The 20,440-nt window shown below is 41.0% G+C and overlaps 1 long non-coding RNA gene across 2 annotated transcripts in view; it reads left to right on the forward strand.

Moving 5' to 3' along the window:
• Positions 1-19,620, forward strand: part of LOC127667040 (uncharacterized) — a 31,503-nt gene extending 11,883 nt beyond the window's left edge. The window contains exons 2-3 of one of the 2 annotated variants that reach the window (XR_007973774.1): positions 18,946-19,072; positions 19,502-19,620. This is a non-coding gene — a long non-coding RNA (uncharacterized LOC127667040). The remainder of the gene's footprint in view (positions 1-18,945; positions 19,073-19,501) is intronic. The other variant, XR_007973775.1, reaches the window with a different exon arrangement.
• The last annotated feature ends 820 nt before the right edge of the window (positions 19,621-20,440 follow it).

Below are 20,440 nucleotides of genomic sequence, written 5' to 3' on the forward strand. Positions count from 1 at the left end.
TAGGCCATTAGTAGAGTTCTGGTCTCAGCCTGTTATGTGTCTGTGAGAGGATATTGAGGAAGGCTATGGAGTGAGCTGTGCTCATGGGAAGTTTTGGAAAGAGAAAAGAGTAGAAATGTGTTTTACTAAAGGACAATCTCAAAAGTGCACAAAACGGTATAAAAGTTACCAGATATTGGCTATACTGTCCAGGTCCATCATGAACCAATACAGCAATAAAAAAACAAAAAAACAAAAACAAAACAAAAAACCCGGAGAAATAAAAATCTAACATAGAACTTTGCAAATGATACTGTTATCAAATTGGCCTGGTGCTGGTGGAGCAAGCATTTAATCCCTGCACTTGGGAGGCAAAGGTAGGCAGATTCTGTGTTCGAGGCCAGCCTGGTCTACAGAGTAAGATCCAGGACAGCCAGGTATATACATAGAAACCCTGTCTTAAAAAAACAAAAAAAAACAAAAAACAAAAACAAAAACTTTTAAAAAGAACAAAAAACCAAACAACAACAACAAACAAACAAAACCAAAAAACAAAATAAAACCCTGTAGTTTACTTAAAAACTGAAAACCTGTCAAAAAAGTCTTCATGAAAGAAAGGCTTTTCACAGAGAAGGAAATTTCCTGACACAGGAAAGAACACAGCTGCATCTGATTCTTGGTGCAGCTGACAATTTGTGTCTTCCAGGGGTTGTGGGTCTGAGGCCTCAAGTGACTTGCCAGACTGAAAACCTGCCCTTGCCTTAGGTGCAGGCCATGCACACATCCCACCTCTCCTTCAAAGTCGGAGCCAGTTTGTCCTCTGACTGCTCTTCCATGCATATTTTCATCTACACAGATTTTAATAAGTATATCCTCCTTAATGTTTTTAAACTTCCTATTGATTCTTTGTGAATTGTTCATTTACAGCCCAATCCTGCTCACCTTCCCATCCCTCCTTATCCTCCCTCTGCCCTTGAAACACTGCAACACACACACACACACACACACACACACACACACACACACACACTTAAACAAATGCATGAAAACATCTCTCTGTGAGAGCTGAGGTGTGTCATTGTGTGTCACACAATATATTCTTTTGCCCAAACAGTTTTAACTGAAAATGTGAATTGCAATGTGTCTGGTTTGAGGGTTGTAGCTTCTCCTACTGTAGCACTACAGGATCCTCTCAGGGACTCTCCTCAGAACACTGTAACTCTTTCCTATGTGTCTTTACAGTGTTAACTATAAGCCTGGCATGACCCTGTTGCATTTCTCTATGCACATTTAGAGGTTTTAATGTTAGGACTCAAATAATGCTGCTCTGGTTTCTATGGATTTACCTAGTTTGATTTGGCGCTGTTGTTGGTTGGAGTTTGGTTTTACCTCTCTGGGTGTTCTGCCTCCTAGCATGGCTGAGTGACATGTGCATGACCAGTGTTCTTGGAATCCAGAACAAACCCCAGAGATACCTAAACAATGACCTCACTTGTGGCCCTGTTTCTAAAACCTGGGTGACACAACCAATGAAAGTAGCATTTCCACTGGTGAAAGGCTGAATGAAGTGGGTGTGGGGATCAGATGTGCAAGAATGACTGTTCTTCACAGAAGAATGAAGTTGTATGGTCTGCAGAAAGATGCTTGTGTCTGGAGACTGTCTCATGCAATGGATGACCAAGGCTCCAGAGGACAGAGATCCACTGACTCTCACCTGTGGGCCCAAGGCTGGCTAGATACATGAAATCAGGTTTTCCTGTCACCACATGAGAGAAGCTGAGTGAGATGTGTGGAGAAAAATTGGCTAAAGAACTCAAGGAGGGTTGAGAGGTAGGAGGGGAAAGAGCCAGAAAGAGACCAGAGTTGCATGAAATTAACCAGTTAGAGTCCATGATGGCAGAGAGAAGAAATGGCAGAGATTACTCACATCTTGTCCCCAGCACAAGGCTGAAGGAGAGGAGAGAGAGAGAGAGAGAGAGAGAGAGAGAGAGAGAGAGAGAGAGACAGAGAGAGACAGAGAGACAGACAGAGACAAAGACAGAATGAGATACAGACAGAGAAACACTTGGAGCCACTTACTTCCAAAAAGAACACATCTTCTTATCTTTGGAAAAGAGTTCTACAAACTAGGAACCAAACATTCAAATATGAGGGACACCTTCCTTTAAACTACCACAGAATGAATGAATGAATGAATGAATGAAAATTGGATGTATGAATAAATGAACAAATTCATTAATAAATATAGAAAAAGCTTCCATGCTGATACTCCATCAATTGAAGTCAGGGTGCATGTATTGGGAGGTACAGTAGATACACCACCCATCTGGGTGTTCAGATCTTTCCTGCAGTTCTCTGAAGACTGAAACACAAGCAAGTTCTCAGGTTATCTCCAGTTCGACACCTAGAAAAAAGCAGAGTCACTGTCAAGAAATTTAGGTGATTTTACTTTTAAGTTCTAATACATGTTTATTTGTTTGCCCCCTGGTCTGGTGGTAAGAAAGGTTGATTTTGGTTGAGATACTTCCAGTGGGATGCAGTTCCTCACAGCAGGGTAGGCACAGCAGCAGGAGGAAGAGGCCAGTAATTCTCTCTGAGGAACCAGTTAAGAAATGCAAGAAGTGGGCCCAGGCTTTCAAACCTCTAAGGTAGTTTGAATCTCAGAGGACAGACTCCAGCATCACAGACAGCATGACACAGAAGTGTGATTGTCACACTGCTCAAAGTTCTTTCTTGTGTTATGTGACAAGAAGCAGAGCATTGACTTTGCAGCCCAGAGATGCTTATGTGAGAGGAATTCACAGGAGGCTCATGGGCTGACCACTGAACTTACCTTCCTTCCTCCTGAGTCAGGGGTTCTCTTCAAGATCCCCTTTCTGAATGGCCTGCTGCAGCTCTGCTCTCTGCCTCCTTCTTTCCTCAAAGCTTCTTTGATCTCTGCTTCAAGGGAGGACATTGTCCTGGGAATTCAAACTCCATGTGAGATCATCAATGTCCTTAGCATCTTTTCTTGCACAGGTGGTCTGCAGTCTCCCCTGCTGACCCTCCCACACCTCTCTACTCCTGAGTGAGCTCAGAGCTCCTTCCTCTCTGAGTTATCATACTCAGGAACACTGTAGATCTTAGACATCCCAATGCTACAGGAAACTACCCAGCTTTGATTTTCTTTAAGACACATCTTCTCCTGCACACTTCATGTGGGAGTCAGGAGACTTAGGAATGTCCTCTGAATTAATCAACACATTCAAAAATATATTTAACAATAAAATGTGATCCTAGGTAGTGTTGAATTTGTGAAAAGTTATAAATATTATTTTCAGACTCATGAAAGAAGTTTCACAGAACCTAGAAATACTATAAGCATGACATAAAGCAGTAAACCACATCTCAAGAGAACCAATGTAGGGAAATGTGAGGTATTTGGATATTTACTTTAAAGTTGCCTTTCTTAATAAAAACTTGTATGAAGGCAGCAAATGGTGAATTTACATTAGAAGGAACTGCTTTAATACAGGGTAGAACTAGTTGTTGTTTTGTTTCATAAATGAGCAAGTCTTCATTCAAAATCTCACTTTTTACTGAAGAGATCATTTTTTTAACCTTAAACTTAAGATGATTTTTTTTTACATGAAGGATTGAATCTACATTAAGCAGATGGGCATTTTATTCAAATGATGAATACTTTGTAGAAGTTGAACATTTATTTAAGAATTACATTAAAGGTAACTCCAGAAATTAGTGACTGACAACCATGTTAATGAAGCCAGCTAAAAGTTGGAAGTCTTTTACTAGGACTCAAATCCTTCATTGATTCTGAATCTAAATTTGTTTAACAACATAAATGTTGTATGGACTCTGAACATGTTTTGTGTTTCCACTTACAGCTTTCCACACTTTTAGTGAAATAGAACTAGCTTAACCATAATACAATGTTTTCCAAACTTTGCATAGTAGAAGGAGGCGAAACCATCCAAGATTTCAGAAGTTATGATTACAAAACATATGCATTCCGTTTTGTAACGGAGCTTCAGGATCACATTTAGATGAAAACTCTCATTTATACTTGATATTTTCCTGAGGTATGGTACTGTCTCAAAGAGGAACAAATGTAAAGATACAAGCAAAAGTTTAACTATGTGACAAAGAAATTTCTAAAGTTTAAAAGTTAAACCAACACTTACCCAGGACCAGAGTTCAGTGTCTACACCTAGACAGAATTAATTTCTTCTGCTGTGGTTCAGGCTCCAGGATCAGAAACCTTGGCAGAGACTGGAATGATTCTGCTGGGGTTGAACCCCACTCTCTTTTGCAGCTCCCATCAGTGCTGAAGCTCACAGCTCCATCCCTTTTTCCAAACTGCTCCAAGTGGCCTGCTGGCTGTTGAGCCTCCAGGCTTGGGCAAGCAGGGTGGTCCTCCATAGTGTGTCCTGAGAGGTGCTCAGGCAGGCAAACAGGAGGTTGTAGCTGCCTAGATGGCTGTTGGGTTTCCAGTCCCCTTTCTGTATCTCCCCCCTAGGGAAGGCTTCAATCTGGAATTGTCAGTCATCCAAGGTGGAGGAGATCAAAGGCTCCTTTGCTGAAGGTAAGCAGGTTTTCTGGTGCCAGGGTGATCCAGGCTGAGCACAGTAGGAGGGCTGCTGCGCAGACTGTCTGAATTTGCTGTGAGTTGTCAGCATGACTCTGGTCTGAGCTGGCTGTGGAGGAACTCCAAGTCCTCCAAAATCTAGGTCCAGCCCTGACTGCCTAGAGGCTGGTATTGGGAAAGTGGGGGGAGGAGGGTCAAGGTCTCCCCAGTGCTCAGGGGTCAGCTCCCTTCCTTCCTCAGAGCCCAGCAGCAGTGGCTGAGCCTCCTAGATGCTCCTAGAGCTGTTCACTTCTGGTCCCCTTAGGTTTCTTTTTCTAGGCTGCTGACAGGGTCACTGCTTCCTTTCCACCCACATTTGCTTTCAGTTTCTAGCAATGATTCAGCTTAATCTGTTTTCCCCAAGCTCTTTAGTGGGGGGAGGAGCAGGCCAGCAAACCAGGATTTGCATAAAGCTGTCTGGTGGACTCTTCAGAGGCAGAGCTAGCTGGCTGCAGAAGGCCTTGCCCTAGCACACCAAGCTGGTCAGCAAGCACAGCTGTCCTAAACTTTGTAATACAGAAAAACTGGAACAGAAAATGAGGAAGATGGAGATACACAAGGCTTAACTATTTACCTCCACTTGGTGAGAACTGTGTCCCCACCTGGGAAACCCTTCAGCCATGGCCTGTGCATTGCTACCCATGTGTTATATTTGGGTGACAGTTACATCTTGGACCCCTGATCCTTGCAGAGTACACAGCAATCTTGGCAGCTTGGCTCCTCCCTTCTGTCCTGGAAGCAGGAAACCAGAGGTTGATCTCAGCAGAGTTCAGGGAAGCAAGGCAGTGCTGTGACTCTAGCATACACCTGGAGCAGCCCCAGCCTGGTGCCCACAGAGCATGTGCAGACCTCTGACTTGGAGGGAGGCATGTTGGAGTGTGGTCAATCTGTCACCAACAATTGGTGGAGAAGACTCCCAGTTCTGTTAGGTCTCCTGGAGAGAATGCATACTCCAGGGTTCTCCTGCCATGGCTGCTGCCCCAAGTTGTTGGCACCACAGGGAATAGCAGGCTCCTTTGTGTACTTACTGCATTTTACAAGCATGCTTCTTTACTGAAGACTTTTTTTTTTCTTTTTCTTTTTCTTTTCTTTTTTTTTTTTTAAATATCATTCCAGCTACTTCTTACGTTACTGCTCAAAGTTTAGTTTTTATACACTTCAAAATGCTATTCACAGGGCAGAGCTGGGTGTTGCTACAATCCCAGCACTCTACTGCAGAGGTAGGGGAGGCATGGCTGCAAATTGTAAGCCCATAATTGAAGACAACAATGGAAACATATATTTTTTTTTTATTTTTGGCTAATCCATGAGAGTTTAGTCTGCATCATTTTATATATATATATATAAATATATATATCACATATATCACATATATCACATATATCACATATATCACATATATCACATATATCATATACCATACATATCATATATCATATATATCATATATGTCATATATATCAGACATATCATATATCAGATATATCAGATATATCAGATATCTGATATATCATATATCAGATATATCAGATATATCAGATATATCAGATATATAGCATCAGATATATATCATATATATAATATATAGCATCATATATATATATCATATGTCTTCATGTACATCAGAAGAGGGAATTGAATCCTCTTACAGATGGTTATGAGCCACCATGTGGTTCTTGGGGATTGAACTCAGGACATCAGGAAGAGCAGCCAGTGCTCTTAACCTGTGGGTTATCTCTCCACTTTCCTGGAAATATTCTTAATTATTGCGAATCATGTGAAATCACTAATGACTCAGAATAGCAAAACTACTCCTATATATAAAGCGATTACAACAGTGCAGGCAGTGTTCCACTCATAATTCCTGGGGTCTCGCTGAGCCATACAAGTAGCAGCAGCACTGAGTTTGCTGAAGACCACAGACTCGGATACATGGGTCAGACCTGAGTTTCCATAAACCAATTCATGCCATAACAACTCCTGATTTTTCATCAAATGAAAAAAACAACAACTCCCCCAAAAGAACTAACAAAACTCAAGCAAACCAAAAAACACAAACAAGCAAAAGAAGAAAAAAGAGAAAAAATTCCCTTTTGTCCACTCTAAGACAGGGCTTCTTTGGTAGCTTGGAGTGTTTCTTCAGTGTCCCCTCTTGCAAACCGTGGCACTGGTTTCTTGCTTCCAGGTCATGAGGTAGGCACCCAGCAGGAAAGAGTGCTACTGATATGAAATCCTGCTACCAAAGGCACATAGGATGCCATGAAACTGACCTGGTCAAATACCTACAAAATGGAAGAAACTCCTTGATAGCCTACTTAGGGCAGAAAACTGGTATCCAGAATACACAAAGGGTTTGTTTTTTTTTTTTTTATCATTTTATAGAATGTACATTTATGCATTTTGTATTTATTATTACTTATTTTTATGTGCATTGGTGTTTTGTTTAAAAGTCTGTCTGTGTGGGTGTATCAGGAATAGAGTCCTAGGCAGCTGTGGGCTCCTGTGTGCGTGCTCAGAAACGAGCCTTGTTCCTCTGACAGAGCTGCTTGTGCTCCTGACTGCAGAGCCATTTCCCTCAGCTCAGGATTCAGAGTGTTAGAGAAGAGAACCCCAAGTCACCCTCTTGGGTCACACTGTGTGAAACTGTGTCTCTGTCCTTCCTCACCTACCTAAGGCATTTTCTGATTTGTTTTAGTTAGCTGGGCAGGAGTGGAAGGTGGGAGGGAGAGAGGACTCTGGGAAGAAGAAAGAGAAGCAGGAAAGACCATTTCACAGGAGACTTGGGAGGCGATGGATGTGATCTCAGCCCTGGAAGGTATTGCTTGGCTATGACTGGATGGGGCCAGATGGGCAGGTTAACTGGGATGAGCAGGTGAGAGTCTGCCCAGCTGAGAGCTAGGGCTTTGAAGGTCTCTATGTGGTTATTTTGGGAAAGGCTGGTTAAGGAATAATTGCCACTTTACCAATTTCCATCATTAGGTACTATCTACAGAAAGTTAATAATCTTTAATTTATATTACTCTCTTATGTGATCCCTCTTCCCTCTGTGTTCTTGTGAGTGTTGGCCACATCCTATTCTGTCAAATCTTTCTCTGAATCGTCACTTTGTCTGCCACACAATTAAACGTCACTTTCAAACATGGACGCTTTCTTCTGTAAACTAACTTTACCTTCATTGTTTGGGAATAAACTATCTGAATAGTTATTGTTCTACTGAAATGATGTTTAATGTACTTTACATATATTCATTAAAGAAAAAGAATTTTCCTATCCTCTCCAGCTTACTTTTTAACCATTTTCAATTTAAATAGTAAATACTATTGGAAACTTCTGTGGGAAGCCACTTTATCCAGCGCTGTTGCAAGACAGCGCTGGTAGGAAATATTTAGTCCATGCAAACAACTTTAACACACGTGCAGTTGGCAAACAACTGTAACACACGTGCAGCTGGTAAACAACTTTAACACACGTGCAGTTGGCAAACAACTGTAACACACGTGCAGCTGGTAAACAACTTTAATGACTCAACATTGGCATGCTAATGAGGTGAACCTTAGTTCTCCTATCACAATGCGACATGCCCCTAAGCGAGGGCTGCTGGGCTATATAAGGGCTGCAAAAGACAGGCTTGGGGCCCCATGTAGAAGAAGAAAAGGAAGGTCCTAAATAAAGTGCTGCAGAGAAGAACCTGGTCGTGTCGCGTCTTTCCTTGCGGGACAAGGTTAGGCACTGACAGTTGGTGGCCCGTCCGGGGACGGTTCAGAACTCTCAGCCGCAGGAGTGGTACCGAAAAGCTGTACAGTAAAGAATGTCCGCAGAAGAATCCTGCAGAAGAATCCTGTTGCCGTGCGTCCTTCGTGAGAGACGATAGGCGCGCGACAAACTTCATCTTACTTTGTCTTTAAAAGGAGAGTTTTATAAACAAATGGCACTGTCTGAGAATAATCTAAATATCTCTCTTCCTCCTGCTTTGCTTCTCTTCAGAGACTATGTATATCTATGTTGGGGTACAGGAAATCACCTCACAAACCAATCAAACACAGACTTAGACAGATAGGGACAGATTACTGAATGAACACACCAAGGCTGATCAATCAGGATTGCAGGGCAGATTAAGGAGCTGCCTTTGATACTGGTTTGCTCTTAGGAGAGGCTTTACATGAAAACCATGTGCAGAAGGCAAGGGAGTTGGATTATTACATTTTGCTTTAGTAGACAAAGTATGACCAGCTGACCTTTAAGCTGATTGGTCCCAAGTAATGTTAGGTGAGGAAGTGGTTAGGGGGATTTCCAGAGTATTGGGTAACAGAACATGAGAAATTGCATCGTCATCTTTTAGGAGAATTTTTCAGTGTCATCTCTGAATAATTACTTCTGGGAAGCCTTGTCTGAGAACAGGAATTTAATTTCACGTTATGAGCTAAATGAGACTGAATACAAAATGGACACAGTAATGTTTAAAAAAAAGAGCAGGCATTAACACTCTGAAATATGTTTAAAACCTTTTATGATTTTGATAGACATCTCCCCAAATAGAATTTTAAAAGTTTTCACAAAAGCAAGGGTATCTGGTTTGTTTTGTATTTTTTAATTTAGATTGATTTTATTAGATATTTTATTTATTTACATTTCAAATGTTATCCCCTTTCCCAATTAATGAGGGTGCTCCCCCACCCATGTACCCACCCACTCTAATAGTAGATAGGATGGATCCCCAGGAGGGGCAGTCTCTGCATGGCCTTTCCTTCCGTCTCTGTTCCACACTTGGTCTCCGTATGTGTCTTGTGCATAATTTGTTCACCTGTCTAAGATACACATCCACAGTTTGGTCTTCATTCCTTGCAGGCTTCATATAGTCTGTGATTTGAATATTGGGTATTCTGAACTTTGGGCTAATATCCACTTATCAGTGAGTACATACTGTTTGTGTTCTTTTGTGACTGAGTTACCTCACTCAGGATGATGTTTTCTAGTGCCACCCATATGTCTAAGAATTGCATGAAGTCATTGTGTCTAATAGCTGAGTATTATTGCATTGTGTACATGTGCCACATTTTCTGTATCCATTCCTCTGTTGAGGGACATCTGGATTCTTTCCATCTTCTGAGTATTATATACATGGCTGCTATGAACATAGTGGAGCAGGTATCCTTATTACATGTTGCAGCATCTACTGGGTATATTCCCAGGAGTGGTATAGCTGGGTCCTCAGGTAATATCAGAATCACTAGACTGATTTCCAAAGGGGTTGTACCAGCTTGCAATCCCACCAGCAATGGAGGACTGTTCCCATTTCTCCACATCCTAACCAGCAACTGCTGTCACCTGAGTTTTTGATCTTAGCCATTCTGACTCCTGTGAGGTAGAATCTCAGGGTTGTTTTGATTTGCATTTCCCTGATGACTAAGGATGCTGAACATTTCTTTAGGTGCTTCTCAGCCATTCAACATTCCTCAGTTGAGAATTCTGTTTAGATCCCCAGAATTCTGTTCTGTTCCCCATTTTTAATAGGGTTATTTGCTTCTCTAGAGTCTAATTTCTTGGCCTCTTTGTTTATATTGGATATTTGCCCTCTATCGGAGGTTAGATTGGTAAACACTTTTCCCCAATCTGTGGGTTGCCATTTGTCCTATTGACCATGTCTTTTCCCTTCCAGAAGCTTTGCAACTTTATGAGGTCCCATTTGTTTATTCTTGATCTTAGAGCATAAGCCATTGGTGTTCTGTTCAGGAACTTCCCCCCTTTGCTCATGTGTTTGAGACTTTTCCCCATTTTCTCTTCTAGAAGTTTCAGGGTATCTGGTTTGATATGAAGGTCCTTGATCTACTTGAACTTGAGCTTTGTACAGGGAGATAATAACAGATCAATTTGCATTCTTCTATATTGACCAACAGTTGAAACAACACCTTTTGCTGAAAATGCTGTCATTTTTCCACTGGATAGTTTTTGCTCCTTTGTCAAAGATCAAGTGACCATAGGTGTGTAGGTTCATTTCTGGGTCTTCAATTCTATTCCATTGATCTACCTGCCTGTCACTGTACCAACACCATACAGTTTTTATCACAATTGCTCTGTAGTACAGCTGGAGGTCAGGGATGGTTATCACCCCACCCATAAAGTTCTTTTATTGTTGAGAATAGATTTCATTATCCTGGGTTTATTGTTATTCCAGATGAATTTGCAAATTGCCCTTTCCAACTCTATGAAGAATTGAGTAGAAATTTTGATGCGGATTGATTTGAATCTATAGATTGCTTTGGGCAAGATTTTTACTATATTAATCCTGTGAATCCATAAGTATGGGGTCATTCCATCTTCTGAGATCTTCTTTGATTTCTTTCTTAAGAGACTTGAAGTTATTGTCATACAAATTCACTTAGTTAGTTATTGTCACACCAAGGTAGTTTATATTATTTGTGACTATTGTGAAGTCTGACTGTTTAGGAAGGCTTTCAGTACAGAAAAGCCACTGATTTGCTTGAGTTAATTTTATATCCAGCCTCTTTGCTGAAGTTGTTTATCTGGTTCAGGAGTTCTCTGATGGGATTTTTGGGGTCACTTAAGTATACTATTATTATGTGAGGTGCAATGTGTGCTTTGAGCTTTAGTAAAGTTCCTTTTATGAATATCGGTGGCCTTGCATTTGGAGCATAGATGTTCAGAATTGAGAGTTCTTTTTGGTAGACTTTTTCTTCGACGAGTATGAAGTGCTCTTCCTTATCTTTTTTGATAACGTTTAGTTGAATGTCAATTTTATTCTGTATTAGAATGGCTATTCTCAAATGTTTCTTGGGACAATTTGCGTGGAAATGTTTTTTCCAGTCCTTTATCTGAGGTAGAGTCTGTCTTTGATATTGAGGTGGGTTTCCTGTATGTAGCAAAATGCTGGGTCCTGTTTTTGTATCCAGTCTGTTAGTCTATGTCTTTTTCGGCTGGGGAATTGTGTTCATCGACATTAAGAGTTACTAAGGAATAGTGATTGTTACTTCCTGTTATTTTTGTTGTTAAAGGTGGAATTATGTTTGTGTGGTGGCTATCTTCTTTTATGATTGTTGAGAGAAGATTACGTTCTTGCTTTTTCTAGGGTTTAGTTTCCCTCTTTGTGTTTTAGTTTTCCATCTATTATCCTTTGTACTACTGGATTTGTGGAAAGATATTCTGAAAATTTGGTTTTGTCATGGAATATCTTCATTTCTCCACCTTTGTTAATTGACAGTTTTGCTGGGTATAATAGCTGGCATTTGTGTTCCCTTAGGGACTATATGACATCTGCCCAGGATCTTCTGGCATTCATTGTCTCTGAAGTCTGGTATGGTTCTGATAGGTCTGCCCTTATATCTTTCTTGTGCCCTTTCCCTTGCCGCCTTTAATATTCTTTCTTTGTTTTGGGCATTTGGTGTTCTGACACTTATGTGAAGGGAGGATTTCTTTTCTGGACCAATCTATTTGGAATTCTGCAGGCTTCTTTTATGTTTATGGGCATCTCTTTCTTTAGGTTAGTGAAGTTTTGTTCTGTAATTTTGTTGAAGATGTTTTCTGACCGTTTATGTGGGGAATCTTCACTCTCTTCTATACCTATTATCCTTAGGTTTGGTCTTCTCATTGTGTCCTGGGTTTCCTGGATGTTTTTGGTTAGGACCTTTTTGCATTTTGCATTTTCTTTGACAATGAAGATTGGAATTGCTCCAAAGAACTATCTCTACACAGGCCCAGATCCCCCATTACCTATGATCATTTCTTTCCGCTAACTCTGGCTGTTTCTGGGTTAAAAGGGAGGCTGAAGCATTAAAGAACAATATTTAAAGCAGGTTTTTAAATATCTAAGCCTACATGTCTCCTTCTTTTACTACTCATGCAGTGAAGCCAACAGGCCTCCTCTTCCTGCTGTGGGGCCTACCCTGCTATCATGGACTGTCTCCAACTGGAACTCTCATACAAAATAAACCTTTCTTGCATTTATAGGTGGGGGAGGAAGCAGGAGAAAACCCACCCTTTTCAGAACTTGAAAGCAAAATGACGAATGGTGCTTGACATTGATTCTGATTCTTTCAGCATGGTGTGAGTGACAGCAATAATCCTGATCTAGCTGGTGCTTCTGTCTTTGGAGAGTTACAGAAAACACCCAAGCACCCCAGATGTGATGATTTGCACACTGAACCCACCAAGCCATGCACCCTTATTGCTCCTGATAGAGTCTCCCCACAGGATGCTTTCTCATTCACTCATCAATTCATGGGCACATGCATTCATTTACTAACTCATTTCAGGATTATTGTGTGTTGGAGGACATTTGTTTGCACAACGTTAATTTCATGCAATTAAGTAATTTGCTATGAGACTACTCCATCCTCCATCATCCAGTGCCAAGTCACTTCTCAAGTCTTTCTCCTCCCATTATGCCACCTAGTTCTCCAAGTGTCTCCAGCTGTCCTCCTATCTCAAGAACATGTAGTAATTCATGTTTCTATCAGATGCAGGAGCAATACCTGGGGGACATGCAGGGTCTAATACTCTGAGACTGACTTCTTTCTCTCTCATTGCAAGCATCTTCCTACAAACCACACACTTCACTGTGAAGAAACGACTCAGTCATTAAGCAGATCAGAGCTCATCTTAAGAGCAGTAGTAGTGCTGAATTCTGGGGCCTGGAGAAATGCCTCACTAGTTAAGCAGATCAGAGTTCATCTGAAGATACCTAGCAGGGCTTCCCAAGGACCCAAGTTCAATTCCTAGCATACACATGTCAGCTCACAACTTTCTGTAACTGTAATTCATGGGCATATAACACCTGCACATAGATATTCATACAGTTAGGTAGAATACCAATAAACATGAAAATGAGAAATAATAAAGAGAAAGTGTTTACTTAAAAGGATAAAAAACATCTGAGTTATTTGTGTATTGTAGATCTTAACCTTCTTCAAGAAAATAATCTATCAAGACATTTCTTCTGTTCTGAGGGTGTTTGAGCACTTCTTTTGCTGGACCAAAGGCTGACAGTTTCATGACATCCCAGCTTCCATTGGCATCACTGTGTCATATGACCAGGAGTGCAGAGTAATCCAATCAGCATGTTGCCTGTCTTCTGACCCAGGAGCAAGAAACCAGCTCCTTAATTTGCAGAGGAGGGCTCTGGGAAGGTCTGAAGAGGTTACAAAGAGAAGCCCTGTCTTGAGGAGTGGGAGTTGTATTTGGAAAACAAACCAAGTGTTGTTTTGGCATGAATTTGTTTATGGAATCTCAGGTCTGACCCATCTATCCAAGTATATCTTCAGCATGCTAAGTGCCATTTCTACTTCTATGACTCCATGATTCCAGGAAACAGGTGTGGTGAGGCTTCCTGTGTTGATAAGTAGAGAGAGAGAGTTTGATATCCCAGGTCATTTGTGATTTCACACGATTTAGAATATTTAACAATATCTCCATACTCTGTCTGAGTGGCCTTAACTGGCCGGACACTTGCTGTCTTATAAATCTTATAACCCCTGAGTAGCAAGGCTCAGACCATGGCTGAAGGTTTTCCCAGGTGGGGAAACAAAGAGGCTGAGCCTCTGTAGCTCTCCCTGCTCTGTCACCCGAGTGACAGGTAACTGGGCTCCATAGCCAAACACAGTCCTCAGCAGGAGGAGGTAATGCTAAGGCCTGTGTTTCTCCATCCTCTGAAGTTTCTCTGTTTCAGTGTGTCTGTATTACAATGTTTAGGACAACTGTACTTGCTTAGCTGCTTGGTGTGCTAGAGAAGACCTGCTGCAGCCAGCTGGCTCTGCATTTGGAAAGAAACCAGCCAGCTACAACAGCCAATCCTGGTTTGCCAACCCTCCAACTGTCCCCCCCCCCAAAAAAAAAACGGAGACATTGCAGGGTGGGGAACTTCTTAAATTGCATCATTGCTAAAATCCAAAAGGGAACCTCGGCACAGAAGAAGAAATTAAAGCTCTGTCAGCAGCCGAGAAAAAGAAACCTAATGCAGGTCAGGGCTGAGCAGATGGAGTAGATCCTAGAAAGTTCAGCCACTGCAGGGTGAGCCCTGGTGGATTACTGGGGATGGCACTGGTCTGGCTGAGGAGCACTTTGGGACTAGGTACCCACAGAATAAGCTTGCACTGGTCCCAAAGGACCTGGATTTCTAGGGAACTAAAGTTCCTCTGCAGCATGTCTATCATGGTCAGGGATTGGCTGAAAACACACAGCCAAGTCCAGACTCCACCAAGCTGAAAGCAAGCTTCTAGCTGTGCTTGCCCGGGTCAAGCTGGCACCTGCAAACTGCTTGCAGTCAGCAATGTAAAAATGCACCCGCTAGGCTAAGAAAATTTGCAGAATCTTGCAGGCCCAGCCAAAGAGGAACTGGTGGCTATCTTAGGACAGAAATCTGCCCCACCCAAAAGCAGCTGCACAAGATCTGAGACTCTGGGAGCTCCCAACATTTAACCTCCACCCCAGATAGGTGTCCATTCCAGATTGAAGCCATCCTTCTCTGGGGATGGGTGGTGCGTGGGTGGATGGGGATCCAGAAGGGGGTGGCAGTAAGACCAACAACAATCCAGGAAGCAAAATCCTGGTCTTGTCTGCCTGAGTCAGGAGTCCAGGTGACTGGACAATCATACTCCAGGGTGCATCCGGACCTGGAGGCACGTGGTACCCCCACCTCCGCACAAGCCAAGTTTTGGAGGACAGTCCCTGATGTCCTAGTCTGGCAAGTCAACACCCAGCAGGGCACTTTCACTAGTTAAGAAAAAGGGGCTGACAGAGCAGTGGTGGGGCATGCCTGCAATCCCAGCACTCTGGAGGTAAAGGCAGGCAGTTTACTGAGTTCAGGGCCAGCCTGGTGTACATAGTGATTTCCAGGACAGCCAGAGCTATACAGAGAATCCCTGTCTCAAAAAAACCTAACAAAAAAACAAAATAACAATCAAACAATCAAAGAAACAAGAAGCAGCTGTATTTTCCCCACATGATCTTCACAGTACCCTGAGTCTGAGCAGCAGACTCAATCCCATCTCTGCCAAGACCCAGTTCTGATTCAGGATCAGGAACCTCAGGAGAAACTAAGTAATTCTCCAGGTGTAGACACTGAAACCTGGTCATTGGTTAGTGTTGCAAGACTCATCCCCCAGGTTAAGTTTAAAACTTTAAGAATGTCTTTGTTACATAGTTAACCTTTTGCTTGTTTCCAGATCTGTGTTCCTCTTGGAGACAGTCCCATGCCTTAGTACACATTTTAGGTAAAATTTCCAGTTTTTATCTAAATAGGATTTTGAAGCTCCATTATGAGAGAAAATACTTATGTTTTGTAATGGTGGACAATGATAAAAGGCAGAGTCTCTAGGAAGAGGACAGTGTGTCATACAGAGGAGGAACATTTTTTCAAAGAGTTGACTCTCCACAAACAATGTTGACTTTTAAGAGCACCAAGTATTTGTTTATAAAACTGGGTTTAGTTAGAGGATTGAGACTGAATTAGAAAGAATGTGTTTTTATTATTACTTAATGTATTTTTTTATTTTTTTATTTTTTTATTTATTTATTTTTGAGATAGTTTCTCTCTCTATAGCCCTGGCTGTCCTGGAAGTAGCTATGTAACCAGGCTGCCCTTGCACTAAAAAGATTCTCCTGCTGCCCGCTGGGAGCTTGGATTAAAAGAGTATAGCACCGGCTGGAGAGATGGCTCAGTGGTTAAGAGCACTGACTGCTCTTCCAAAGGTCCTGAGTTCAATTCCCAGCAACTAAATGGTGGCTCATAACCATCTGTAAAGATATCTGATGCCCTCTTCTGGTATGTCCGGAAATAACTACAGTGTACTCAAATAAATGAAATAAATGTTTTTTTTTTTTTTTTTTTTTTTTTTTTTTTTTTTTTTTTAAAGTGTAAAGCACCAAGCCTGGCTCAAAAAGTTTATTTTATTAAATTATGTTATTTTGGAAATTATAATATAATAACCTTATTTCCATGCCTTTCTTTTTCCTTCCAACCCCTTCCATGTGCCTCTTTTTCTGTGTGTGTAGCACATATGTGTTGTATTGCATGTTTGTGTGTATATCCTACAGTAGGTGTATTTGTGCGTGTGTTCATAATATACAAATACACCCTGATTAGTCTGTACACTGTCACTTGTATATATTATTTCGAGGCTGAGGACTTGGCTTTGGATAATCATTTTGGGAGCTCTTCCCTGGAGAAAACTGTCTCTGATTCCTTGTGGTGTTGTTGTTGTTTGATGTTGATGCTGTTTAAGTTAGTTATTTGTTAGTCTGTCGAAGGCTGAGGGCTCCCGGGCTCCCCACTTCCAGGTCTGCACGTCTATTGCTGGTCTCCTTCTTCAGTTTCCATGTTGGCAGCCACATCGCTGAGACTGCAGTGGTGCAGCAAAAGGTGAATTTTTATTTGGAGGGTTAGAGCCTTTTGTTGTATCTTTTAAATGATTGTCCTCATTCAAAACTCACATTTATCATATACAGTAGGTTTTTATTGAAAGCTTAGATTTTTTTTACATGAAGGATTGACTCTATATTAAATAGATTAATATTTCATTCAAATATTTTTGTACAAGTTGAATATTCATTTAAGGATGGACTTAATAGGGGCTGGTGAGACAGCTCAGTGGTTAAGAGCACAGGTTGCTCTCCAGAGGTCATGGGTTCAATTCCCAGCAACCACATGGAGGCTCACAACCATCTATAAGGGGATAAGATGCCCTCTTCTGGTAGGTGGATGTATATGCAGCAGAATAATCACACATTAAATAAATAAAGTTAAAACAAAAAAGGATGGATTTAATAATAACCACAAAATTAGTTATTGACAACCATGTTATGGGTTCAATTCCCAGCAACCACATGGAGGCTCACAACCATCTATAAGGGGATAAGATGCCCTCTTCAGGTAGGTGGATGTATATGCAGCAGAATAATCACACATTAAATAAATAAAGTTAAAACAAAAAAGGATGGATTTAATAATAACCACAAAATTAGTTATTGACAACCATGTTAATGAAGCCAACTAAAAGCTTTAAGTCCTTTTTATTAATGATCAGATAAATAACAGTCTTATTTCTCTGACAAGTCAAAGAAAACCAAGCTCAGAGGCACAAAAATTTAAATGCAGAACCACCTATTTACCTAAATGTTAGATCATGGTCAGGGAAACCTTGAAATGTTAATAAACATAAGTTCATCAGTTAATTTTAAACCTATATGTTTCTTGTTAATTTAGGTCACTTTAATTATTTTGGTGACTATATCTGGACCATGCTGAAGGCCAAGGAAATCTCCAATGTGTGGACATTTGAAGGCTGGGTAGAGGGCTGAAAACTGTCTAGGCAAACATTGAATCAGAATAGGACACTGAGACTTTAGATATTTCAGACTACATTAAAGGGATTGACTTTTTATGAGCATGACTGATTGGTAGATTGGTTCTTTTTATTTTTTGTTTTTTATTTTTTTTAATTTTTTTTTTTTTTTTTTTTTTTTTTTTTTGGTAATTCAAGACAAGCTTTCTCTTTATAACTCTGGTTGTCCTGGAACTCACTCTGTAGACCAGTCTGGTCTCTAACTCAGAAATCTGCCTGCCACTGCCTCCCAATGCTGGGATTAAAGACATGTGCCACTACTGGCTGCCCTGATTGATTGTTTTGTTTTTTGTTTTTTTACAGAATTATTATTTATTTACAGAAGACACTTTTAACTTTAACTTAACTTTAACTCAAGGATTTTAACTTAAAAAGCTAATTTTATGAAACATTTAACCTTTCAGAGATGGATTAACTTCTCACTTAGATCATGAAGGCAAAGGAAGTGCAAGCTGAATTTATGCTGTGTAGTTTCATGTTGTTTCCCTCAGATAACCCATTTAACTTTACATATTAGCACATTAAAGTTCAGGAACACCAGTTTTTGTCAAACCCTGGTTATCTCCATTTTACAAATCAGCATAGTTTTGTGAAACATGTTTCATGCACCTCAAATACTATTTACAAATTTTCATAAAGTCAAAACCACCTAGGATATGTTTATTGTCTAATTTAATTCATTATGTTAATTTTTCATTTTTCAACTTGTTGATTTATTCAGAGGTCATTCCAAAATCTCCTGACTCCCACGTGAAGTGTGCAGGAGAAGATGTTTCTTAAAGAAAATCAAAGCTGGATAATAATTTCCTGTAGCATTGGGATGTCTAAGATCTACAGTGTTCCTGAGTATGATAACTCAGGGAGGAAGGAGCTCTGAGCTCACTCAGGAGTAGAGAGGTGTGGGAGGGTCAGCAGGTGAGACTGCAGAACTCCTGTTGAAGAACACATGCTAAGGACATTGATGATCTCACATGGAGTTTGAATTCTCAGGACAATGTCCTCCATTGAAGCAGAGATCAAAGAAGCTGTGAGGAAAGAAGGAGGCAGAGAGCAGAGCTGTAGCAGGCTATTCAGAAAGGGGAACTTGAAGAGAACCCCTGGCTCAGGAGGAAGGAAGGTAAGATCAGTGGTCAGCCCATTAGTCTCCTGTGAATTCCTCTCACATAAGCATCTGTGGGCTGCAAAGTCAATGGTCTGCTTCCTGTCATACACCACAAGAAAGAACTTTGAACAACGTGACAATCACGCTTCTGTGTCATGCTGCCATGCCTTCTGTCTGTGACACAGGAATCTGTCCACTCAGGTTCAAATTGACTTAGAGGATTTGAAAGCCTGGGCCCACTTCTTATATTTCTTAAGTGCTCATGCAGTGAGAACAACTGCGTCTTCTTCCTGCTGCTGTGCCTACCTTGCTGGGATGGACTGCATCCCTCTGGAAATAATCTATCAAATTCAACCTTTCTTACCTTCAGAGCATTAGGCAAGCAAATAAACATGTATTAGAACTTAAAAACCAAATGACCAAAGTGCTCTGTATTTTTTCTAGGCAAGGAACTGGAGATAACCTGAGAACTTTCTGGTGTTTCAGTCTTCAGAGAGCTGAAGGAAAGATCTTGACACACAGATGTAGCAGTGTACCTACTGAACCTTTCAATGCATGCACCCTGACGTTAATTGATAGACTATCAGCATGGAAGCTTTGTCACTCTTTATAAATAGATTGTTTCATTCATTCATCCATCCATTTTTTATTCATTCATTCAGTGGTTGATTAAATGAAGGTGGTCGTCACAGGCTCATATTTGAATGTTTGGTTCCTAGTTGGTTGAACTCTTTTGGAAAGCTGAGGATGTGTGATCTCTTTACAAAGTGACTCCAGGAGTTCTCTGTCTGTTTACACACACACACACACACACACACACACACACACACACACACACACACACACGTCTTTGTGCATGTCTTTTTCTCCCTCCCTTCTTCTGGTGCTGCCATCTTGTGGTAGATTAAGATGTGCAAATCTTAGCCATTCCTTCTCTCTGCTGTCACAGAATATAAACCTCTGCATTCATAATACAAAATAACCACTTCTTTCATAAGTTGCTTCCATTTTGGTTAGGTTATTTTGTCAGAGCCATGGAAAACTAACAGATATATTTACCAGTTGTCTGATTCTGGTGATGTGGATCTGCATGTCATTAATTTCATGCAACTCTGAGTTCTCTTTCTCACTATTTACCCTCCTACCTCTCAATCATCCTTGAGAAGATTATCCAACTTTTTCCCACACATTTTACCCAGCTACTCACATTTGATAAAAGGAAAACTTGGTTTTATGTATCTAGCAAGCCTAGGGCCCACAAATGAGAGAGACTGGATCTCTGTCATCTGGGAACTTGGTCCTGTATTAGGTTTTCCTGTATAGCCCTACCTGTAGACTCAAAACTAGGTCTGATTACCAGGATGGCCTTGAGATCAGAGATCC

Source organism: Apodemus sylvaticus, chromosome 16, assembly GCF_947179515.1.
Source record: "Apodemus sylvaticus chromosome 16, mApoSyl1.1, whole genome shotgun sequence".
NCBI classification, from domain to species: Eukaryota; Metazoa; Chordata; class Mammalia; order Rodentia; family Muridae; genus Apodemus; species Apodemus sylvaticus.